Source organism: Lissotriton vulgaris, chromosome 9, assembly GCF_964263255.1.
Source record: "Lissotriton vulgaris chromosome 9, aLisVul1.2, whole genome shotgun sequence".
In the NCBI taxonomy this organism is placed as follows: Eukaryota; Metazoa; Chordata; class Amphibia; order Caudata; family Salamandridae; genus Lissotriton; species Lissotriton vulgaris.
The window spans coordinates 902,239,502-902,265,581 of record NC_141697.1 but is presented as its reverse complement, the minus strand read 5'-3'; the positions used below and the strand labels follow the sequence as shown (position 1 = coordinate 902,265,581).

Sequence of the window (26,080 nt, the reverse complement as noted above, 5' to 3'; positions counted from 1 at the left end):
TTGCCAAAGTTTTTAGCCTCAGTTTCAATAATGGGTAAGGCTGATGCCGGATCAGGTGTGACTATGGCAATGTTGTTCGCGTAGACAAGAGTCTTGGTCATGTATCCTTGGGTCAAGATGGGAATAATACAAGCATTGCTTCCATGCTGCGAATGAGAGGATCGATATAGATTGCAAACAGCAATGGGGAGCATGGGCATCCCTGTCGAGTTCCCCTTGATATTATTAGTTCTTTGGAAAGATTGCCATTTACCATCACTACAGCTTTAGGATCCAAGTATAGTTTTTGTACAGCATGCATAAATCCCTGTTTAAATCCCAGTCGACCCATTGCCAGCCACAGAAATGACCTAGGAGACCCAGTCGAAGGCCTTTTCGGCGTCTAGAAGAATTAGCGCCATCGGGTCTCCTGTCACCTCTGTACTGTCAAATAGGCTGATCACTCTATGAATGTGATCTGTGGTTCCTCTTCCGGGCACAAACCTGTGCTGGCATTTTGATACGAGTTTGTGGATTAATGGTGCAATACAGTTCGCTATTAATTTGGAATAGATTTTAGAGTCCACATTTATTAAGGTGATGGGGCGGTAGGAGCCCATCTGATCTGGTGGTTTATTTTTTTTAAGGAAGACGACTATTTTAGCTTTTGACCATGATCTTGGTGGTTGTCCCCCACAAAATATGTACACAAATAGATCTAAGAGAATCTCTTTAATTTGGTCTAGAAATGTAATATAGAATTCTAAAGGGATAGTTGCCTTTCCTCGAGGTAGATCTTTAACTGTTTCTAGAATTTCTTCAAGGACTGGAATCTCCTCTAGTGCATCTCGATCTTCTTCGATACGTCTACTAGGTGTACCTTGATCCAGGTATTCGCTCATGCTGTCTATATCAGCCCCTCCTTCCTCCGAGTATAAAGTGCTGTAGAAGCGCCAAAATGCTTCTCTAATCTTATCGCTCTCTGAGACCAAACCTTCCACTGGGTCCACTATTTCACGTATGAGGTTCTGAGATGTTTGTTGCCTCATAAATATAGCCAATTGATGGCCAACCAGTTCACTTACTTCATAGACTTTCTCACTATGAGCGGTGGCTTTTTTAACCGCTTTGGTGGTGAATGTGTTCATGATAGTCGCTTTATTAATTGCCACCTTATATTGAATTTTGGTCAGTTCTTCTACCATTAAAGAGTCACGGGTTGCCCTAATGAGGTCTTCTTCAGACCCCTTTAATTTCTCCAATAACAATCTATGGGATTCTATAGCCAGTTTATTAACCCTCATTGAGTATTGCATGGTTTCCCCGCGGATCCCTGCTTTAGAGCATCCCATACCATTTCTATTGTGGTGCTCCCTACATTATCTTCTAAAAAGTTGGGAATCGATGCTCGCATATGATTACAGTAGTCATCTTCAAGGAGCAGGGATTTCTCAAAGGTCCAATTTTGTGGTTTCTGGCCCGTTTGTGTTAGCCCTAGAGTGCATACAAGGGGGTTGTGATCAGAGAGTACGCGGTGCAGTTTTTCTATTTGTGTAATAGATCTTAATCTCTGTGATAAAAGGAAATAATCGAGCCTTGCATGAACACGATGTGGGTTTGAAAAGAAAGTGTAACCAGTATCCTCAGAGCTAGAGATTTGCCACCCATCCAGAAGTCCGTGCATATGACATAGATGTTTTGAGGCTTTTAAGACTTTAGGTTCCGTCCATGGTACACCCAGTTATCACTTATTAACCAATCGGAGGGTAGGTTAATATTAAGATCCCCACAGATAAGTAGTGATAGTGGCCAATGTGCGAGTTCACTCGAGACCTCATTGATAACAGTGGGATCATCACAGTTGCTCCCATAGATTGAGCAGATGGTAACTAGTTGTGATTGTTCAACCTGGCATTCTGTGATTACCCATCTGCTGAATTTATCTGTTTTGCATTGGTTGAAGCTGAATCCTCCGCCTCTAGCTAATATTGCCACCCCCCTAATGCGACATTACAAAAAAGGGGGGTTGAACCCATGCAGTCGCGGGGACCTGGGCGAAATCTGGTACATATAGAAGGGGTCCCCGCAAGAGAGACGTGTTGTGTCTAACAACCATCAACTATTGTTTAAACAACTTCATAGAACAAGAGATGCACGAAAAAAATCAATCAAGGTACTGTAATGTATTATCAATACCATGAGGTAGTTGCACAATCAAACATTTAGCCCCAGAAAAAGGGAAAGGGAAGGGAAAGTGCTCAAGGGAGTGTAAGATAAAGGAAGGGATAAACACAGTTAAGAAAACAAGTGATGAATACAAAAGCTTCCAACAAGATCAAAGTGATTCAAATACATAAGCCCAAAAATCAGGGCACACAATGATGAATTATTTAACAGATAAACTTTCAGCGGACACACAGTCAATTTAAAACTGTAGAGGGCTTGTGCCGGAAGTTTAAGAGGAAAGCCGTCGACGTTTCGACCCCTATGTGTAGGCTACGTTCAGTCCTTAGGTGGGGTCTTCATCAGGACATATGCAACAGGGAAAATTAAGGGGCAATCCTGTCAGGTAAATTAATAGTAGATTAGTAAATGTTCTCCATTGTGATATTACACCTTATCCACTTGATTTAGACTACGATGAGGAATTAAAATGATAATTGGAGAGATTAGTTACCATGGAGTCGTGGCCCAACTGGGCTCAGGACGTGGAGGTATGATGGACTGTGCAGTGGTCACAGGTCGATCACAGCGTAATTAATTCGCAGAGCTACAGAGGAGAGAGGACAACCAGTAATTAGGGGACCTTTAACATCATATATACACTATTGGTTAAACAATCAAAATTACTTAATCAAGACCTGGGTCTGATCTGGTGAATAAAGGTCAGGGAAGTACCTAAGATGCTTGGAATAGTGGATAAGGCCCACTAAATTTGAAGATGTATCTGTTACTTAAAAACTATCCATAGAACAATATAATACAGAGGCCCCAATATTGCAAGCGGGGCAATATGCTGTCAATTATATTGAGGCCAAGGTGATTGGTTTAGGGGTCTCAACATGAGCGACTGTCATTGTGGGCAGCCCCATGTTAAGAGTGATAGCCGAAACACTCTTCAATTGTATGTGTCGCCCAGTTGTAAAGGCTTGACATACCTGGAATTAGATAAAGAGCGAGGGCGGATAATTCCAACCGTCTTTCCATAAACACTGGGAGCCAAATATCCGGGTAGTCAGCCGGCATCCGATAGCTTACAACCGGCGTGAGTCGTGCTGCCACACCGTCAGTCACGATAACGGGGTGAGTCTGAGGGAAAACGGGGATTAGCGGTTAGGGGCAAGGACAGTCAATTACCAAAGATTACTAGCAAAAAACCGCACTGTTTGCCACGTACCCCATCGGATCTGCAGCGTCCGTGGACAGTAACTCTGCAACTCCCGCTACACGGAGTTTAGGGGGCGGAGTCAAAAATAAACGCGACCCAGTAATGGAAAGGGAAGAGTCACTCGGTGAACTATTGAACAAGTTACTTACCTTCGGTAACGATATATCTGTAAGAAACAGTAGTTAGTATTAGATTCCTTACCTTAGAATATCCCCAGGCGTCAGTCTGGATCCGGAAACTTTTGCGTAGCAGTACCCCTGCGCATCGGTAGGCGTCGTCTGCAGGCGTCCCCTGCGGCTCCGCGTCCGTCGTCGGCGTTGTGCGCCGTGATGACGTCGTTGGAGTATATAGATGCCGCCTACGCGCGCTGACGTCAGTTCTTTGCACACAGCTTTTCCGCGCCAGAACACGCAGAGCCTTGTGAGAACCAACACTGGTGCCATTTGAAACTAGGGCCCTGAAAGGGATGTCCTTAACCCTAGGTATCAGTTCGCAGAACGGGGAAGATGGGTGGGTCGGTAGGGAATCTAATACTAACTACTGTTTCTTACAGATATATCGTTACCGAAGGTAAGTAACTTGTTCATCTTGTTCATCTGAAAGAAACACGTTAGTATTAGATTCCTTACCTTAGAATAGATACCCCAGCAATACCAACCCCGGTGGTGGGTCTGCAAACCAATACATTCCTACACCAGAAAGTCCTGGAGGACAGAACGGCCAAAGAAGCCATCCCTCCGGACTTGACTGTCCAGGCAGTAGTGCCTCGCGAAGGTGTGCAGCGAGGCCCACGTAGCCGCCTGGCAAATGTCCTGCAAGGGGACTCCCCGGCCCAGGGCAGTAGTAGCCGCCGTGGCCCGAGTGGAATGGGCCCTCAGCCCAACAGGGGGCTCCTTCCGAGCCAAAGAGTAGCACGCTTTGATGCACAGAACGACCCACCGAGAGATGGTCCGTTTATGTACCGCCCGTCCCTTCTTCGCACCCACGTAGCCAACAAACAGTTGGTCATCCACCCGGAACTGGCGGGTGCGATCCATATAAAATGAAAGCGCACGTTTTGGGTCCAGACGATGGAGCCACTCTTCATCCTTTGAAGGATGCGGAGGCGGGAAGAAGGAGGGGAGGGTGATGGACTGCCCGATGTGAAAAGCAGAAACTACTTTGGGCAGGAAAGAAGGTCTAGTACTCAGAACCACCTTGTCTGGATGAATGGACAAGAAAGGAGGTTTGACAGAAAGAGCCTGGAGCTCACTCACTCTCCTGGCAGAGGTGATGGCAACCAGGAAGGCCGTCTTTAAAGTCAGGAGACGGAGAGGACAGGAATGAAGTGGCTCAAAGGGAGCACACATCAGGAAGGTGAGAACCAGGTTCAAATCCCACTGAGGCATCACAAACGGAACAGGAGGATACATGTGTGTGATGCCCTTCAAGAATCTCGTTACAATAGGGGACTTGAACAAAGAAGGTTGATCAGGCAGCCTCAGAAAGGCCGAAAGGGCAGAAAGGTAGCCCTTGATAGTGCCCAGAGCAGAGCCCTGCTGGGCAAGAGAAAGAAGGAAGAGAAGAAAGAGGGGCAGAGAGAGGATCCACAGCCTTTGCTGTGCACCATGCCACAAATCTGTTCCACCGACAGGCGTATACTGACTTCGTGGAGGGACGCCTGGCTGCCAGAATCACATCACAGACTTCTGGAGGCAAGTCAAATGGCCTCAACTGTCGCCGCTCAATCTCCAAGCATGGAGGTGGAGACTGGACAGGTTCGGGTGGAGGACCGTCCCCTGCTGCTGCGACAGAAGGTCCTCCTGAAGGGGCAGGCGGATCGGGGGACCGACTGACATGCTGAGTAGCTCGGGATACCAGTACCTTCGAGCCCAGTCCGGAGCCACAAGGATAACTTGGGCCCGGTCGCGCCTGATCTTCTTCAGCACTCTGGGCAGAAGTGGTATAGGCGGAAAGGCGTAGAACAGACCGCAACTCCACTCGCGCCGAAAGGCGTCGCCGTGCGAGTGCCGTCTTGGAAACTCCAACGCGCAGAACTGATGACATTGCGCTTTCTCTTCTGTGGCGAATAGATCTAACCAAGGCTCTCCCCATTGCAGAAAGAGGCCTTGCGCCACGTCCGAGTTCAGACGCCATTCGTGATCCATCGAGCACCGACGGCTGAGTTCGTCCGCCCTGGCGTTCAGAGAACCTGCCAGGTGTTGAACCGTCAGAGTCACGCCCTGACGTTCCAGCCATTGCCAGAGACGCAGAGCCTCCTGGCAAAGGGTCCACGACCCCACCCCACCCTGCTTGTTGCAGTACCACATGGCGGTGGTGTTGTCCGTGAACACCTGCACCACACTCCCGTTGACAAAGGGGAGGAATGCCTTCAGTGCTAGACGAATCGCCTGTAGCTCCAACAGGTTTATATGGAGCCGGGACTCCGCCGGAGACCAGATGCCTCTGATCTTCGCCTCTCCCAAGTGGCCTCCCCAGCCCTGGAGGGACGCGTCCGTCACAACAACGTGCTCCGGTTGGGGAAGGGAGAGGGATCTGCCTCTGACCCAATCGCGGTCCGTAAGCCACCACTGCAGCTGTCTCGCAGTGCCCTCCGAGATCAAGACGTGGTCGGACAAGTTGCCCTGATGCTGGGCCCACTGAAACTTCAGGTCCCACTGCGGAGCCCGAATCCGCCACCGGGCGTGATGCACCAGAAGGATGCAGGCAGCCATCAGCCCTAGCAGCCGCAGCGTCAACCTGACCGAAACCCGGGCTAGCGGCTGAAAGATGGGAATCAAAGCCTGAATATCCCGGACCCGCCGTTCCGGAGGATAAACCCGAAACTGCGCCGAGTCCAGAACCGCTCCGATGAAAAGGAGCTTTTGAGAGGGACACAGGTGTGATTTCGGCACATTGATGGAGAACCCCAGCTCGTGCAAGAGGTCTGCTGTCATCTGAAGGTGGTGGACGACTGTCTGGGGCGAGCCCGCCTTCAACAACCAGTCATCTAGGTAGGGGAAAACTGAAACCCCTAACCGGCGCAGATGGGCTGCGACCACCGCCAACACCTTTGTGAACACCCGTGGGGCGCTGGTAAGGCCGAAGGGGAGCACCATAAACTGAAAGTGCTCCTGGCCTACCGTGAACCGCAGGTAACGCCGGTGGGCCGGCAGGACGGGGATGTGAAAATACGCATCCTGCAAGTCCAACGCTACCATCCAGTCTTGCGGGTCTAGAGCAGCCAAGACCTGAGCTAATGTCAACATCTTGAACTTCTCCTTCCGGAGGAAGCCGTTGACGTTCCGTAGATCCAAGATAGGACGTAGGCCCCCTTTGTCCTCTTGGGCACCAGAAAGTAGTGGGAATAGCAACCACGCCCTACTTCTGGCCCAGGAACGCGCTCAATGGCCCCCTTGGTCAAGAGGGCCGTAACTTCCTCCTGCAGAAGTGTCAAGTGGTCCCCCGACACACGGTGGTTCTGCGGTGGCATGGCTGGAGGATTGGTCTCGAAGGGGAGGGAGTAGCCCCTTCGGACGAGTTGCAGCACCCACCTGTCCGATGTGATTGCGCGCCAGCGGGCGTGGTGATGGCGAACCCTGCCACCCACTGGCGTCGCATGGGCCTGAAAGCGCGGACTAGGAGGATTTGGAGGCTGATGCTGCGGGGGGAGGTGTGGCCTGACCCCGCCGTTGACCCCGACCGCCTCCACGGCGGTTTTCACGGCCGCCACCGCGTTGAAAAGATTGTTGCGGCGCGTGGCTGGCAGCACGTGTGGGAACGCCCCTTCCTTGGACACGAAAGGAGCGAAACGAACCCGTTTGCTGGCGCTGCGTCGAGAGACCCAAGGACTTGGCCGTGACCCTGGAGTCCTTGAAGCGCTCCAGCGCGTGGTCCGCCTTGTCACCAAACAGGCGACAGCCATCAAACGGCACGTCCATCAAGGCATTCTGGAAATCTGCCGAAAAGTTGGCGGATCTCAGCCAGGCGTGGCGACGAATCGCCACCGTCGTGGACATCGCTCTGCCCAGCGAGTCGGTCGTATCAAGACCACACCGTATGGAATATTTTGCTGCGTCTCGGCCCTCAGCCACAGCCTTGCCGAGCTTCGCCCGCACCTCCATGGGGCATTCTGGCAGCAGGTCGGCGACCGTATCCCACACAGAGTGGGTGAAGCGGCCCAAGAGGCAAGCGGTGTTGCAAGACCGCAGTCCCAAACTCAGGGACGAGAAGACCTTCTTGCCATACTGGTCGTACCTCTTAGATTCCCGATCGGGCGGGGCCGACGGGAATGTGGTCTGGGAAGTGGAGGCCTGGATCACCAGACTCTCAGGGGTGGGATGGGTGGACAGGAATTTGGGGTCGTCCGGGCACGGACGGTGGCTTCTGGCCACGTTCCTATCAACAGGCGAACCTGAAGAGGGCCTGGACCACGTGCCCAAAAGAACGTCCGACAAGGCTTCGTTAAACGGCAGCAGTGGCTCCTGTGGGCATGACTGCGGTTTGAGGACCTCAGTGAGGATGTTAGGCCTCACGGCCGCGACGGGGAGCTCAAGGAGTAAGGCCTTGGCAGCCCTCATCAACACCACTGAATAAGCAGCCCCATCCTCTGATGCCACGGTAGAAGGCGAGACAAAGCCAGGGTTAGGAGAGTCCTGCAGACCACTGGCATCACCCAAATCACCTGACCAGTCCACGTCGTACTGACACTCACGTGACAGAGGGTCCTCAGACCCCTCCCAACCCTCTCCGTACTCTACATCATCTCCATATTCGGAGTCAACAATGTAGACCGGCTCCTCAGGGTTCACAAGCCCCATCGGCGTTGAGCCCGGCGTCGAGCGACGCCTGTCCGACTTCGCGTCCGGATTCGGGGAGGGAATGGGGACGACGCCGCCCAGACGGCCGGAGCCGGCACCGGAGAACCGGCGCCGCGTGGGGACGGCGTCGGGGGTAACCCCGATGGAATCGTCGCCGGAGAGGCTGGTAGACCAGCCGGCGTCGACCCCGAAGGCCCCTGCGGCGCCGGGGTCGGAGCCGTCGGCGGCACCGGGGCCGGAGCACCCGATGGCGTCGAGGCAGGGTCACCCGAACCGCTAGGGCCCCCGGACGGTAGCACTGGGCCCGAAGGCGCCGTAGGCCCCCTCGGAGGAGTGAGCGCCCTCATGGCCATGAGGAACGCCTCAATCTCCTCGGGCGTCGCGCTTAGCCCAGGGACCGGAGGGTATGGAGCAGGCCGCGCCGGCGACTCTCGCGGAGCCGCGGGAGTGGGGTCACCCGAACCCCCGGCCGCGTCGCGCGAGCGTCGGGGGGAGTCGGAGGTACGATGACGACGCCCCGACTTCTTGTGCTTCCTACCTGAGGAACCAGACAAATGGTGACGGCTTCCGGAGCGCTCGGCACGGCTCCGCGACCGCTCCCTCGAACGCTCCCTGGACCTCCGGCCGGACCGGGACCGCTCTCGACGCGGGGCCGACACCCGGAGCTCGAGCAGCTTGCGGGACCGCTCCCGTCTAGCCTTATTTGTCAAGGCCCGGCAATCGACGCAGGCGTCCACGTCGTGGTCGGGGCCCAGGCACCGGAGGCAGAGTCGGTGACGGTCCGTGACCGACATCGTGCGGTCACAACCGTCACAATTCTTGAAACCGGGCATCCTACCGGCACCAAAAAAGTATAAGAAGTTTACAAAACTTGGTCAAAAGACCGGAGTACTGCTCTTTGGATGTGCGCTTACTGGTGCGGAAAAAAGAACTGACGTCAGCGCGCGGAGGCGGCGTCTATATACTCCAGCGACGTCATCACGGCGCACGACGCCGACGACGGACGCGGAGCCGCAGGGGACGCCTGCAGACAACGCCTACCGACGCGCAGGGGTACTGCTACGCAAAAGTTTCCGGATCCAGACTGACGCCTGGGGATATTCTAAGGTAAGGAATCTAATACTAACGTGTTTCTTTCAGATGCGATCGCTACTGCATAATTAATACAGAGTACGGTTGGTTCTCGTATAACCGAAAACATTGGACATTCATGTAACCATTTCACGGAAGGAAAATTAATTACAATAAATAATTGTGTGATCCAATGTGAGGTATGTGTGTATGGTGCAATCGGGCTCCGATCACCGAATGACAGAAGAATTCTAGTGCATACCGGCGACTGCCCAAAGTTATGCTAGTCATTTATAAACACTCGATCAGGAGATCGTAACAAATCTTATTACCCGCGCAACTCTCAGACATGAGGTTGAAGGCGGGTTGCTTTACGAGAAGGCCCGGAATGATAACAAAAGACATTTAATGTTACAATAGTATAAACAGGAGCATACAGGACCTATTATAAATTACATTATATGTCAAATCATGAGAGAAATACTTGGGAAATCATAACAAGATTGATACTAACCGCGCAACTCTCAAACATGAGGTTGAAGGCGGGTAGCTATTTGTGAGAGCCCAAAACGATAACAAAAGGACATTGTATGTTAGGATAATATCAACAGGAGCATATCGTACATCATCACGTTCCCAATACACAATTCCATAATTCATAATACCCGCTCAACTCTCAAACATGAGGAGGAAGGCGGGTTGCTTTTCATGAGAGTCCAGAATAAAGACATTTTAAATCTGATGTACAACAGGAGCACACAGAACATCAGCATATACCCATTGGAATTCATTATATTCTATGCCAAACCCAGAGGGTATGTGACCCCGTTTAATTTAAGAAGGATCTCGGTAACCTAATTAACCCAGGGCTGCCAACTGTGCTAAACTGCTGTCTTGCTCGTTAAGGCCATTTTTGATTGAGTCTAAGAGGGACATCCATTTAGATTCACAGGTGTTTAGTACTGTCAACACATTACCTCCTCTTCTCCCCAGAGAGACCTTTTCAATAACGAAGCATCTCAAATCTGAGACGGCATGCCCAGCCCTTTGCCAGTGTTCTACTAGCGGGGCACCAACCACATTGCAGCGTAACCTGCAACTATGGGACGATATGCGTGACTTAATCTTCTGTTGTGTTTGTCCCACATATACCTGTCTACATGGGCATAGGACAATGTAGATCACACAACTCGAATTGCAATTTGTGTGGTGTTCTAACTTGTAAGTCCATCTGCCATGGTCAAAAGTCTTAATCTGAATGGTGGTATCACATGCTGTGCATGTGCCACATATATAGTGTCCCACTAATGGAGGCAGATTCCACAAACATGTAAGAGTGGGCTGGATAACAGATTCCAAATACGAGTGGACCACCATGTCCCGTATGTTTTTGGCCCTCTTAAAAGAATGGAGAGGGAACTGCGTTTGCTTTATCTCATCTGACACAATGGGCCAATTCTTGTTGATAATACGTTTGACTTCATTACTCTGTGTGGAGAAGGTGGTTACACAGATGATCCGGTCCATTTCCGATTGGTTGGTGTTTTCTGGATTCAACAGAATATCGCGTGGATTATACCAGGCCCTTTTCCTGGCACGTCTCACCATTCTAGGTGGATAACCTTGTGAGATGAGGCGCTCACTTAAGACCTCAGATTCTTGGATGTAAGTTCCGTGAGTGGAGCAATTTCTCCTAATTCTAAGAAATTGGCCGACTGGGAGATTGTCTTTAGGACCTCGGGGTGATGACTCCCGTATTGCAGTAAGGAATTTCGCTCAGTTGGTTTCCTAAATAAGGTGGTTTGTAAACGATTGTCCTCCACATAGATCGAAATGTCCAAGAATGGAATCTTCTCATTGCTTGAATCCATCGTAAATTGGATATGGGGGTTTCTGGAATTGAGCCAAACGTGAAACTCTAGCAGGAGTTCTTTACTTCCCTCCCAGATACAAAGGACATCATCTATGTATCTGACCCATAAGGTCAGACTACTGTGAAAAGGATTGTCAATGGAAAAAATATATTGTTGTTCAAAATGATCCATAAAGATGATGGCCAGATTTGGAGCGAAGGTAGCCCCCATGGCTACCCCCTTCGTCTGCAAGTAGAAGTTTTCTTGGAAAATAAAGAAATTCTGTCTCATGGCAATACTCAATAACTTGAGTATAAAATCGGTCGGAACCTGGACAGGTGCCGGTCGCTTGTCTAAGGCTTGTCTCATTACTTCCAAAGCATCAAGTTGAGGAATGCTAGTAGAAAGCGAAACAATATCGCATGTCACCAAGAGTTCGTTACCTGGGTTGAATGGCCTTTCATCAATGAGGTTAATAGTTTGTGTGGTATCACGAAGATACGCCTTGGTGTTGAGAGCAATCGGTTTTAGGAAAAAATCCACATATTTGCACAGAGGTTCTAACATGGACCCACAGCCTGACACGATTGGGCGGCCAGGAGGACTCTCTACGTTCTTGTGTACCTTAGGTAAGGTATATATAGTGGCAAGTCAGGGAAATTTTTGATTAAGGAATTTGAATTCCTGCTCACTAAGAAAGCCGCAGGGAAAAGAGGGAAAGGCTGGGTCCTGTCTCTGACCGGCTTGGACCACTCTTATGGAACAAACAAAACAAAGTGCCGGACAGTCTGGATTAATGAAAGCAAATGCACACCTAGTATAATTAATTGCTAGGCTGACAAACCATTTGTAATTAATCACTTGTATTTTATGAAAAAAAAATTTTGAAAAGATTTTTGGCATCAAGGGATACACACCACATTTGCAGAAGTTCACAAGTACATTGAAAAAACCAAATGCAATACATTAAATAACAATATACACATATAACAATTGTTATTACAGAAAAACAACTGTGCAATGCCTCAAATAATTACGTTTTAGTGAGGCACCAATCCTGGATGAAAAATAAACAAGTGGACAAGCAAAATGAAACACTAGCCTACTTGTTTCCACCACCACTAGATACGTATTACAATTTAACATATGGTGCAAAAGAATAGGAACACACAAAACTAAGCAGAAGTGTAGAATTTGTGCAAGTTATATTCCTATTATGCCCTGGTATTTCAGTATCTGGGTGGAGCAGGACGCCGACGCGTTTCGAACCCGTTAACTAGGTTGAGGGTTCTCCTCAGGACAAGGATTGGGGGGTCGTTGTTGCTGTGAATTTAAAAAAATGGTATCAATGGAATGCTGACTAACACCTCACTAAAACTGAAACACTGTACGGAAACATGCGAGTACCTTATGCTTGGAATGTCAGGATACTCCCTGTGGGTGAGATGGTATAAACCCAAGTTAGTCTCTGTTACTTTTAAAACAATGTGGGCCTCCATATGATCAGTGGAAGGTTCAAGGGCACGTACCTTGATGTTTGAAACACTGAAGAGTGTATGGGGTGCCGATGCGCGTAAAATCAATAGTTCTGAAGGTATGCCCGGGGAAAGTAAACAACACTACACATCACAATCCCAACTTCTAGCGCCCTAGTTTGCTTTTACACATGTAGTTTATATCAACCACAAGGGTGAAATTGAATCCTACCTCGTTCGGCAGAAATTCCTGATTATGCACGAACTCGAGCGGCAGCCGCCGCGGCAGTTCGGCAACTGTGGGATCAAAGGGGAGCGGTAATTAGAAAAGGTCCGGGAAAACGTTCACTCGCTCTTTACAGACATTGTTAAGAGAGGACTTACGTTTTGGACGATTCAATCAAGCGGGACATCGGACACACAAGCGGCGAGAAACTGGCAACGCGAGTGAGTAGGGGGCGTGTCCGAGTCTTTTTAACGCGTGATGCGTTAGCAGCGGTATGATGGGACATGTAGTCCGCTGGTATACACGCGCCCACAGCAACAATTAGAAAACTCTGTGATAAGGGTTTTTTTTAGAAAGGGGGCGACTAGAGAGGTGTATGTGGATATCTCGTAGTGATGCCATGTACTGTTGGCAATCTAGTGCATATATGATCATGTTGACGGAGGGAGGCAGAACGAGACAACCCAGATATAACGGGTACATAAGTACATAAGGTAGTGAGGATGTTCTTTTTATTAGACACATGAGCGGCAAGCAGCAAAAGCAGACAATCGCTGCAGGCAGGCTATCTAAAGATTACTCAGTTCGTTAAGATCATTCAGTCCCACCATGGCGGTGTTAAACCTCAAAATGAGGTAGGCCTCTTTCTGAGCAAGGCGAGCATCTGGGTCCCCGCCGGCTCCCGGGGTGTTCTTGATGTTCGCTAGGATTGTCCATTTCAGATCATTGGATGAGTGTTCCTTTCGCAAAAAGTGGGATACCAAGGGTGCTGTCAAGACTTTATTGTTTATCCTGGATCTGTGCTGGATAATGCGTTGGCGCACCTCTTGGGTTGTTTTGCCAATGTAGACCTTTCCACAGGGGCATGTTATGGCATATACTGCGTACTTGGTCTTACAGTTTGTGAAGTTATTATGGCGCCAGAATTTTTGACCATCCGTGAAGAGGGTTCCTTCTGTCGTCAGATTGCACACTGAGCACGTCCCACATTTACGATGACCCGTTACAGGGCCCATATTGAAAAGGGTAACTTGTGTTTCTTTTTTTGCGACACCTCTTGTGGACGAGATCTGTTGTCCAATGCTTCTGTTTTTTTTAAGAGCGAACAGAGGTTTGCCAATGTTGGGTAAGATTTCTTCAATCAGATGCCAATTACTGCGAATTATTTTCGTTGGAACATCTCCTGCAAAAACGAGAAAAATCCAACGTCGAGAGAATGGTCTGTGTCTTTACCTTTGGTCCCCACACCAACCCAGTACAGTAAATAATTCGCAATTCCAGCAGCCTTTTTTAGATCAAGGCCGCGGTCAATGAGGTCGTGGCAACTCTTGGATGAGAGGTCAAGCGAGAGGTCAACAACAACAAAATCCTGGCGGTTGGGAAGGCAACAGAGGCAAACAGCAGAAACGAGTTGCATTTCGTCCCGAAGTTCACGGAGAAATTTCGACCAGGAGAAACACCTACAGGTGGTGAACCAGGCACCCAGTCAAGATCAGACTGTGTTACGCACCACACCTGACATCAGTAGGTCATCCCTCAATCCTGTGATCAACATCTCTAATCACAATTTAGATGAAGAAGAGATTAAAGTCCTGAGCAGAGGTCTTTCCTATGTCCCCACGGCTCCACCCAACAAATTTCTGCTGAAAACGGAACTATACAGATTTTTTAGGAAAATTAGGTTAAGATACTATTTCCGGAATCAAACTACAAGACAACGCAGCTCCATCACGGGTCTCAGAGAACCCTCCACTTTCTTTCCACCTACTTATGCCATGAGCCATAAGATTTTGGCTTTTGAAGAAATTGTGACCTCTGCAGTAGACCGAGCACTGGACCAACGCAAATTTGTCAGATTGAACCTGCCCAAAACGGAGAAAAAGGCATTAATAGAGCTGTGCAACAACAAAGAGGTCGTCATCAAGCCCGCCGATAAAGGCGGGGCAATTGTCATTCAGGACCTATGTAAATACAAAGAGGAGATCTATAGACAATTGTCAGATGGAGTAAGTTATCAGTTACTATCAACTGACCTCTCACGCGAACTGGCAACCACTATTCTGGCAGCTACACAAAAAGGATTGGATGCTGGCTTTCTTAGTGAGCAGGAATTCAAATTCCTTAATCAAAAATTACCCTGACTTGCCACTATATATACCTTACCTAAGGTACACAAGAACTTAGAGAGTCCTCCTGGCCGCCCAATCGTGTCAGGCTGTGGGTCCATGTTAGAACCTCTGTGCAAACATGTGGATTTTTCCCTAAAACCGATTGCTCTCAACACCAAGGCGTATCTTCGTGATACCACACAAACTATTAACCTCATTGATGAAAGGCCATTCAACCCAGGTAACGAACTCTTGGTGACATGCGATATTGTTTCGCTTTCTACTAGCATTCCTCAACTTGATGCTTTGGAAGTAATGAGACAAGCCTTAGACAAGCGACCGGCACCTGTCCAGGTTCCGACCGATTTTATACTCGAGTTATTGAGTATTGCCATGAGACAGAATTTCTTTATTTTCCAAGAAAACTTCTACTTGCAGACGAAGGGAGTAGCCATGGGGGCTACCTTCGCTCCAAATCTGGCCATCATCTTTATGGATCATTTTGAACAACAATATATTTTTTCCATTGACAATCCTTTTCACAGTAGTCTGACCTTATGGGTCAGATACATAGATGATGTCCTTTGTATCTGGGAGGGAAGTAAAGAACTCCTGCTAGAGTTTCACGTTTGGCTCAATTCCAGAAACCCCCATATCCAATTTACGATGGATTCAAGCAATGAGAAGATTCCATTCTTGGACATTTCGATCTATGTGGAGGACAATCGTTTACAAACCACCTTATTTAGGAAACCAACTGAGCGAAATTCCTTACTGCAATACGGGAGTCATCACCCCTGAGGTCTTAAAGACAATCTCCCAGTCGGCCAATTTCTTAGAGTTAGGAGAAATTGCTCCACTCGCGGAAATTACATCCAAGAATCTGAGGTCTTAAGTGAGCGCCTCATCTCACGAGGTTATCCACCTAGAATGGTGAGACGTGCCAGGAAAAGGGCCTGGTATAATCCACGCGATATTCTGTTGAATCCAGAAAACACCAACCAATCGGAAATAGACCGGATCATCTGTGTAACCACCTTCTCCACACGGAGTAATGAAGTCAAACGTATTATCAACAAGAATTGGTCCATTGTGTCAGATGAGATAAAGCAAACGCAGTTCCCTCTCCATTCTTTTAAGAGGGCCAAAAACATACGGGACATGGTGGTCCACTCGTATTTGGAATCTGTTAGCCAACCTACTCTTACAAGTTTGTGGAATCTGCCCCCATTAGTGGGACACTATAGATGTGGCACATGCACAGCATGTGATACCACCATTCAGATTAAGACTTTTGACCATGGCGGACGGACTTACAAGTTAAAACACCACACGAATTGCAATTCGAGTTGTGTGATCTACATTGTCCTATGCCCATGTAGACAGGTATATGTGGGACAAACACAACAGAAGATTAAGTCACGCATATCGTCCCATAGTAGCAGGTTACGCTGCAATGTGGTTGGTGCCCCGCTAGTAGAACACTGGCAAAAGGCTGGGCATGCCGTCTCAGATTTGAGATGGTTCGTTATTGAAAAGGTCTCTCTGGGGAGAAGAGGAGGTAATGTGTTGACAGTACTAAACACCTGTGAATCTAAATGGATGTCCCTCTTAGACTCAATGAAAAATGGCCTTAACGAGCAAGACAGCAGTTTAGCACAGTTGGCAGCCCTGGGTTAATTAGGTTACTGAGATCCTTCTTAAATTAAACGGGGTCACATACCCTCTGGGTTTGGCATAGAATATAATGAATTCCAATGGGTATATTCTGATGTTCTGTGTGCTCCTGTTGTACATCAGATTTAAAATGTCTTTATTCTGGACTCTCATGAAAAGCAACCCGCCTTCCTCCTCATGTTTGAGAGTTGAGCGGGTATTATGAATTATGGAATTGTGTATTGGGAACGTGATGATGCTCGATATGCTCCTGTTGATATTATCCTAACATACAATGTCCTTTTGTTATCGTTTTGGGCTCTCACAAATAGCTACTCGCCTTCAACCTCATGTTTGAGAGTTGCGCGGTTAGTATCAATTTTGTTATGATTTCCCAAGTATTTCTCTCATGATTTGACATATAATGTAATTTATAATAGGTTCTGTATGCTCCTGTTTATACTATTGTAACATTAAATGTCTTTTGTTATCATTCCGGGCCTTCTCGTAAAGCAACCCGCCTTCAACCTCATGTCTGAGAGTTGCGCGGGTAATAAGATTTGTTACGATCTCCCGATCGAGTGTTTATAAATGACTAGCATAACTTTGGGCAGTCGCCGGTATGCACTAGAATTCTTCTGTCATTCGGTGATCGGAGCCCGATTGCACCATACACACATACCACACATTGGATCACACAATTATTTATTGTAATTAATTTTCCTTCCGTGAAATGGTTACATGAATGTCCAATGTTTTCGGTTATACGAGAACCAACCGTACTCTGTATTAATTATGCAGTAGCGATCGCAATAGTTCACCGAGTGACTCTTCCCTTTACCATAACTGGGTGGCGTTTATTTTTCACTCCGCCCCCTAAACTCCGCGTAGCGGGAGTTGCGGAGTTACTGTCCACGGACGCTGCAGATCCGAAGGGGTACGTGGCAAACAGTGCGGTTTTTTGCTAGTAATCCTTGGTAATTGACTGGCCTTGCCCCTAACCGCTAATCCCTGTTTTCCCTCAGACTCACCCCGTTATCGTGACTGACGGTGTGGCAGCACGACTCACGCCGGTTGTAAGCTATCGGATGCCGGCTGACTACCCGGATATTTGGCTCCAACGAGTGTTTATGGAAAGACGGTTGGAATTATCCGCCCCCGCTCTTTATCTAATTACAGGTATGTCAAGCCTTTGCAACTGGGCGACACATGCCGCGCTTTTTGTACAATTGAAGAGTGTTTCGGCTATTACTCTTAACATGGGGCTGCCCACAATGACAGTCGCTCATGTTGAGACCCCTAAACCAATCACCTTGGCCTCAATATAATTGACAGCATATTGCCCCGCTTGCAATATTGGGGCCTCTGTATTATATTGTTCTATGGATAGTTTTTAAGTAACAGATAAATCTTCAAATTTAGTGGGCCTTATCCACTAGTCCAAGCATCTTAGGTACTTCCCTGACCTTTATTCACCAGATCAGACCCAGGTCTTGATTAAGTAATTTTGATTGTTTAACCAATAGTGTATATATGATGTTAAAGGTCCCCTAATTACTGGTTGTCCTCTCTCCTCTGTAGCTCTGCGAATTAATTACGCTGTGATCGACCTGTGACCACTGCACAGTCCATCATACCTCCACGTCCTGAGCCCAGTTGGGCCACGACTCCATGGTAACTAATCTCTCCAATTATCATTTTAATTCCTCATCGTAGTCTAAATCAAATGGCTATGGTGTAATATCACAATGGAGAACATTTACTAATCTAGTATTAATTTACCTGACAGGATTGCCCTTAATTTTCCCTGTTGCATATGTCCTGATGAAGACCCCGCCTAAGGACTGAACGTAGCCTACACATAGGGGTCGAATCGTCGACGGCTTTCCTCTTAAACTTCCGGCACAAGCCCTCTACAGTTTTAAATTGACTGTGTGTCCGCTGAAAGTTTATCTGTTAAATAATTCATCATTGTGTGCCCTGATTTTTGGGCTTATGTATTTGAATCACTTTGATCTTGTTGGAAGCTTTTGTACTCATCACTTGTTTTCTTAACTGTGTTTATCCCTTCCTTTATCTTACACTCCCTTGAGCACTTTCCCTTCCCTTTCCCTTTTTCTGGGGCTAAATGTTTGATTGTGCAACTACCTCTTGGTATTGATAATAAATTACAGTACATTGATTGATTTTTTTCGTGCATCTCTTGTTCTATGAAGTTGTTTAAACAATAGTTGATGGTTGTTAGACACAACACGTCTCTTTTGCGGGGACCCCTTCTATATGTACCACCCCCCTAATGCGTGCTCGCTGAGAGGTAGCACAGACTAATTTGTACCCCAGTCATTTTAAAAGATGTGCCTGCCAGCCCTCGATATGCATTTCCTGCATACACACTATGTTGGCGCCTACATATTGTAATCCTACCGCGACAGCTTGTCTCTTTTTGATATCATATAGGCCGCAGATGTTAAGTGACATAATCTTCAGTGCCCCCATTCATTTTTACAAAGCATCCTAAAAGGATATCCCCCCATAGGCAAAGTGTTAGCTAAAACTTTATACCTTTCTTTTTCCCTGTAGCTTTTAAAGAACCTGTCTGACCTTCCTCCTGAGCCCCCCACCCCCCTTTCCCAACCCCCCACCCACCACCACCAATGGAGGTTACCTGGAGGGGTCAGGGACGTGACATCCGCCGAGAACACCAGTGAGCCCGCCCTGCTCCCCCCGAAAAAAACAAAAAAAAGTATACAAAATAAACAACCTGGAAAAGAACATCGCCGACACGCTATACTACAGGTACCATCCATACAAACAGGAAAAGCCACTCTATTAGCATGAAGTCTAATACACTCTTTACATCATTAACTTGTGAACCTATTAGGTTTACTATATTACACAGTCCTTCATAAAACATAGATAGTAGCTTGAAGTGACTTCACCTTAAAGGAGTAGGGATAGCCAGTGTTGAGCATGAAAGGAAAAACAAAGTGATGAATAAAGAAATAGAATATAATCTGTAAGATTTACCCCACCGAATTATAGTCCTAAAAAAAAAAGAAAAAGAGAAAGCACAACAATTTTTTGTCAATCTATCCTATGCATTACCCAAGCTAGTTGTATGTATTTATCTACATTCAAAGGATTTTACGAAGTATATATTTTTTCCCCCCTCCATTTTCGCCTTATTTAAGTCCTGAGATCTCATCTAGGTCGTTTTTTTGCTTGAATCTCCGAAACAAAGCTGAGAGTACGGCCTTGATAGACAATCTTTAACCTTGCCGGATTCTGAAGAAAAACTGAGGCTCCTATTTTTTGGAAGGGGTCAAACAGTTGCCTCAAACGCCACCTCCTCTCAACTGTTGCATGCGCAAAGTCTGACCTGGTAAAATAGGTTACCCCTTCAAATGTTCTCTTACTGGTGAGTCGGGATAAGTCGCAGAGAGCCTGTCGGAGCAAGAAGTTTAAAAAAAAAAGCAACATGGCTCTAGGATGTTGTTGAGATGCTGTTTTATGGGTTTTGATCATTAAGGGAAACCTATGAGCCCTTTGAACCTCTTTCTCCCAGTCCCAGGATTGAAGTTCCGGGAATGTATTTTTGAGGAGGGTAATCATGTACTTCCTTGCATCGTCCTTTTCAGCCCCCTCGGGTATACAAAGGAAGCGGAGATTGTTCCGCCGCTGCCGATTTTCCTGCTCCTCAAGTTTCCACATAATGTCTTTGACGGCTACTTCATGTTCCTCAGATTTAGCTTAGAGTGATGTAACATTCTTCTCAAGTTGTTCCGTCCTTTCCTCCACAGCCGCCATCTGATCTACGATCTCGGCGCAGGTTCTGCCCACCTTCCTCACTGCCCCTTGAAGTTTTTTTGCTGCCATGGAGGATCTGCGGCTGTCTGCCTTGGCTTCAGCTTGAAAGCTTTTGATGGACCCCAAGATATCAGCCAGGGCGGGTTCTCTGTCGTGCCTGCCTTGCAAATCCTCTGATTCGATGTTAGTGTTAATGATGGTCTGGTTCCCCCCAGACAGGTCAGCAGAATTCGAGTGTACCTACAGAGGTGGAGTTCCGCTATAGTCCCATTTTAATTCAGGAATAGCCTCTTTATCGGAATAGTCTGGCTCTTTGCTGTGGCGCACTCTATCCCTTTTTTTCTTGAATAGTTTCTTAGAGGACGCGTACTGACCCTGCTGCCCAGAATCCGAGCTTTTATACCAGTTTCCACCCGCCTCCTCCTCATCGCTGGATAAGGAGATGCTCACATCTGACATTACCGAGTTATCGGTGGGGGAATAGTAAAGGTCGGTGTTGTCTGGTGTGTTCATCAACCCTCTTTGTGGATCTTTCCCCATAGCTTCGGATAGTTGCCAAAGGACCGCTCCTTCAGCTCTTGGGGATGTACATGGGGGAGGGATATGCGATGGGATGGCAGAGAGGGACTTTTGACTCCTGGATGGCAGGGGGTTTGTAGGTGTATCTGGACATGAGACTGTAGCCATATTTATGCCCTGTGGGGTCGAAGCTGCTGAGATTTGCGGTGTGTTGGTTACTGTCCCCTCAACTGGTTTGTCCAATTTTGCTGCGGCCAACTCGCTACTCACCACCTCAAAGTTTGCAGTGATTAGAGGCTGGCAACCCACAGGTTTTTTCAAGGAAGATGAGGTAGGGGCCGAGGAGCTTTCGCCGGGGAGTCTTGCTGCTGTTATGTCTTTTTTTTTTATTTATCCTTGCCTGCTCTGCTTTTTGCCGTCTGTAACTCTGGCTTCGAGAGTGCGTCAGGTGTCCTCTGCCGGAGAGGCACAGAAGTTAAGCCCTGTTGAATAGCATGGTTCACATTGTTCACATTGTTTACAGCATTAGCTGGGTTTTTATGTCGTAATTTGACAGTGATCGGGTTAGCGTTAAGCTTTGCTACACAAATTTTCCCTTATCTTGACTAAAGTGTTTGGAGGCCATTTTGAGAACACTGGCGTCCATTTTATATGAATGTGCTGCCTCGTGGTCAGCATGCCCTTTTGTCCTTTCTCTGTACCACTGACCACCTAACTTGCCCAGCAACAGGCTATTTTTAGTACTGGTCAAGCTGGCACATGCGTAGTCAAACCCTCTCTATTAGTGGACAGTCATCACTTAGGAATGTCCTTTCAAACTGAGCAGTGGTGTTGTAACTCCTACCATGAGTTGGCTGTGCTCCAAAAATGTCCTTATATGTACCTAAACCGAGCAAATGTGTTCCGCCTACTCTTTTTATTACTGTAAAACTGTAAAAAAGATGTCTCGCACCGATGTTCGGTGTGATACTTCTTGCATTGCCGAAGGGTGCTGTAGGAATGTACCACCACCCCATGGGGTCTTATTAAAATTGTCTTTCGCATTTTCCAGTTTCCGTGCCAACGTCTGTTTTATGGTGTAGCGGGTTTTTGCGGAATATGTAGGCCTGGAGAACCCAATACCACAAATTGGCGACCACAAAGGGACTCATCGGCGACTCGGATGCCCGAAGGAGAGGTCGTGACGAAGGATTGGAAACTCGCCATGGACGCGTACGCTGCCACTGAGTGACCTGAGTCTTGGCACCACGGTGTTTTCTTCTTTTCCTTCTGATCTGACCTTCCAGGTGGCGCCGGTCCTCGACTGAGATCCTGCTTGTTCGAGTTGTCGTACAGTGCCGGTTTGGCTGATTCGATTAAAGAACTTGGCAGTTGGAACCTGGATATTTGAGAATTTGGTAAGCTTGTGATTGGTAAGATAGTCTACGGACGCTTACTGTGGCTTTTTGAATATGTTTTGAGTTAGCTAACATTTGGTTCTATGATTTGAGTTATATGTGCAGTGCACTTCACATAGGCGGGCAATGTGGGGATATTTCTTTAACTTTGTATTTGTTTGAACGGCACACCTTGTGTGAAGTATTGTAAGTGCCATTTTTGTAATATCACGTTTCTGTGATATTTTGACATGCCCGTTTTAAGCACACTCCGAGGAATGTGCTGTCTTGGAAAAGGTACCAATTATCGATTAAATGAATCTCAGCCGGCTCCCCCAGAGGGGACCCCTAATCGTGAAATGTACGTTAAATTTGGCATTCCCCCTATCCTATACAGTACATTGTGGCACAGATACACCAAGTCTGATCCCGAATTGCAATTGCCACTACATGGGTCGTTTGATTTACGAAAGGTTCAGTATGTGGAGCAATGTTTGTTTCAGCGCAGGTCTAGACAAGATATGTTTGATTGTGTACGTATGTGGGAGAAAGCGGTGCGTGAACGAATGAAGCGTGAATTAGCCTTGGCGGATAAAGAGCAGCGGAAGGCTGCTCGGGATAAGGCTTTACAGCTGGAGGAGAAAGAGTTGCAGGAAAAGAAAGAGAGGGAGGCACAGGAACGTAATTTGCAAACGAATGGTCAATTTCCTATTCGACGACCTCTTTATCCTGTCCTTACTAACGAAATTGATGATTTTTCATTATTAGATCGTTGCCCGCCTCCATATGTTCCACCTACGGCCCCCGCTGAGGATTCGGACGGAGATGATCAAGGAGGTAGTCGTATTAGGTTAACTGCCAGTGAAGCTGCGGAATTGCGTAGTTTTGCTCGCAAACTCAATTTGAACGCAATAACTATTGCAGAGATTAATGACCAAATGCATAAGTCGTCCGAGCGAGAACGGTTGTATTTCTTGAGCCAGTTTGGAGATGAAGTCGTAGAACGATTTAGAAAGTATTCGTGTGATTTGGAGCCTAAGGATGTATCAGTTGGTCGTGAGGATATGCGTAAAGGTCTTTTTGTTATTACAGATGCCGATCGGTTTTTCCGACGGTTGGTCCAGCTACGGGATGAGGCGTCAAGATTACGGGAAGCGAGAAAAGCATCAGATGCGCCTGCGCCGGGATCGACGGAGAAGTCCAAAAAGTGTTCTATCTTTGGAGCAGATAAGAGTTCTACAGTTCATGTTATGCCTATGCGTGAAGCTGCACCTTTATATGTCCCTCCTAAAGGGCAAGGTACAAGCGATGATAAAATGTCTGTGGATGCAAAGGGTTATTTTATATATAATTGGGTTTACACACCGTGGAATACAGCGGAAGTTATGGCACTTAAAAATGCTTATCCTGACCCCCGTAAGAATCCGGCAGCTTTCTATGAAGGAGTGGAAGGGGCTATTTCTTCGTGTGTTATGACGTTATTTGATATTGATCTTTTCTTTGGGTTAATATTGCCTCCTGACATGTGGAGGGCGATTCGTAAGTTCGATGATCGAGCGATCCTGGGGGCGGATTGGAAAACTTTAGTTCAAGCTGACTTAGATAGGGAGCCTGCATGTAAGCCATGTCAATTAATTTTAGATCTCCCGACGGGTATATTAAACAAGTTAAAAACGCTTGTTCCCCCTAAAAAGATAGATTGGACCATGCTAGCCTCTAGCAAACAGAAGGCGGATGAGTCGGTTTCTGACTTCTTCTCACGTTGTGAAGAAGCATTTCATGACTACAGTGGGCAGTTACTAACAGACGATACGGGTAGGCATTTGTTCGTTGACAAGTATGTAGCGAATCTCCTGCCGGAGATTGCAAAACGTTTAAAGACTAGTGAAAGTTCCTGGACCACGGCGAACCCTGCTTCTTTACTAACTATAGCTCAGTATTATGAACGACAGGAATTGAAGGCTAAAGAAAGTACTGATAAGAAAGCGAAGGAATTAAAGACGAAAGTGATGTTGGCTCAGGTTTATGCTACACAGCCAAGAGGGAACGATAGAGGTAGGCGTGGATCGTACGGTACGTCTTCTGGTCGTACCGACATTTCTGAGGATCAGTGTGCATACTGTAAAAAGTTTGGACATTGGGCCTCAGACTGTCCGGTGCTTCGAGAACAACGTAATCAGTGTGGTCGAGGAGGTGGAAGGACACGGAATAGTTATTCAGGAGCGAGAGGCGGAGCAAGTGATCGTGGCAGGTTTGAAGCGATGGGTCGTGGTCAGGTTGACGATAATACTTTTGATCGACGGAATCAGTATCAGATAGCGGAGGGCGAACATGCAGAGTCTCAGGACTCTGTACATGCACAGGATTGCGTAGGATGGGGTGTGGAATCGGTTGAAGTACCAGTAGATCAAAGAGGTCCATATGTATCAGCGGGCGTTTTGGGTTCTACTGATCAGTTCCTGGTTGATACAGGAGCTACTCGTAGTGCTCTGTCTAAAAACTTGGTTCCAAGGGCTACCCTGTCTGGCGAAATGATTACATCGATAGGGTTCGATGGAACACCCTCTCTTAGCCCATTGTCACAACCCCTTACATTTTATATTGACAGATTCTTTGGCCCGTGCTCGTTTTTATTGTCACCAAACACTCCAGACAATATTATGGGAATAGATATGCTCAAATATTTTCGAGCGACCATACGCTGCGCTCCTGAAGGAGTGCGGGTTATTTTGAATGACAATTACCCAGATGTAGAGAGATTGTGCTCCATGCAAGAAATCGAGGCGTTAGCCTCTCTCCCACGAACGTTATGGGCTACTTCAGACACGGATGTGGGACAGATGATTATCCCTCCTATTCGAATAACTGTAAAGGAGGGAGCGTCTCTGCCTCGTGTACCACAGTATAAAATCTCCAGGGAAGGTGAAGTTGCCTTAACGCACATTGTACACGATTTGATTATTGCAGGCGTAGTGGAGGAAGTTCCCTATAATGTCTGTAACAGCCCTATTCTTCCGATTTTAAAGAAGGATACCGATGACAAAATCTATCGATTTATTAGTGAACTGAGAGAAATTAACAAGATAGTAGTGCCCCAATACCCGGTGGTGTCTGATATTACTACTTTACTTACTTTGATTCCGCCCACAGCCACCACGTTCACCGTGATCGACCTGAAAAATGCCTTCTTTTCCATTCCCATCCATCCTGATAGTCGATATCTATTTGGCTTCACATTAAATAATAAATCGCATAGATTTTGTCGAGTTCCTCAAGGCTATACAGAAAGTCCTAGCATTTATAGCCAGGCTCTAAAAAGACAGCTTGATTCTTTCGATCTACAGTCTGGAGTTGCTCTTATTCAATATGTCGATGACATTTTACTTGCAGCAGACACGCAGGAGCAATGTGAGGAGAGTAGTCTTGCTTTGCTTTCTTTTCTTGCCCAGAATAATCAAAAGGTTTTGAGGAAGAAGCTTCAATATTGTAGACGAAAGGTGACCTACCTCGGTCATCTTTTGTCTAAGGAGGGACGTGCATTGACATCTGATCGAATCCAAGCGATTTTAGATACACCAGTCCCCCGCACTCAGAGAGATGTTCGTGCTTTCATAGGTTTAACGTCTTTTTGTAGGCAGTGGATAATGGGGTTTTCACACATTATAAAACCTTTGTTAGCATTATTGTCCAAGACTACACCAATGCCCCTTGAATGGACAGATAAATGTCAGAACGCTTTTGAACAATTGAGACAAGCCCTTTGTTCTGCACCAGTGTTAGGTACACCAGATTATACGAAGATTTTTACACTATATGTGCACGA

The 26,080-nt window shown here is 47.2% G+C and overlaps 1 protein-coding gene and 1 pseudogene across 1 annotated transcript in view; one reads left to right on the top strand and one right to left on the bottom strand.

The window, feature by feature from the left end:
- The window catches only part of ZNF541 (zinc finger protein 541), a 1,260,340-nt gene that overhangs the window by 884,478 nt on the left and 349,782 nt on the right, over window positions 1–26,080 (bottom strand). The gene's annotated exons all lie outside the window — the stretch shown is intronic.
- Window positions 14,102–15,700, top strand: LOC147692471 (uncharacterized; annotated as a pseudogene).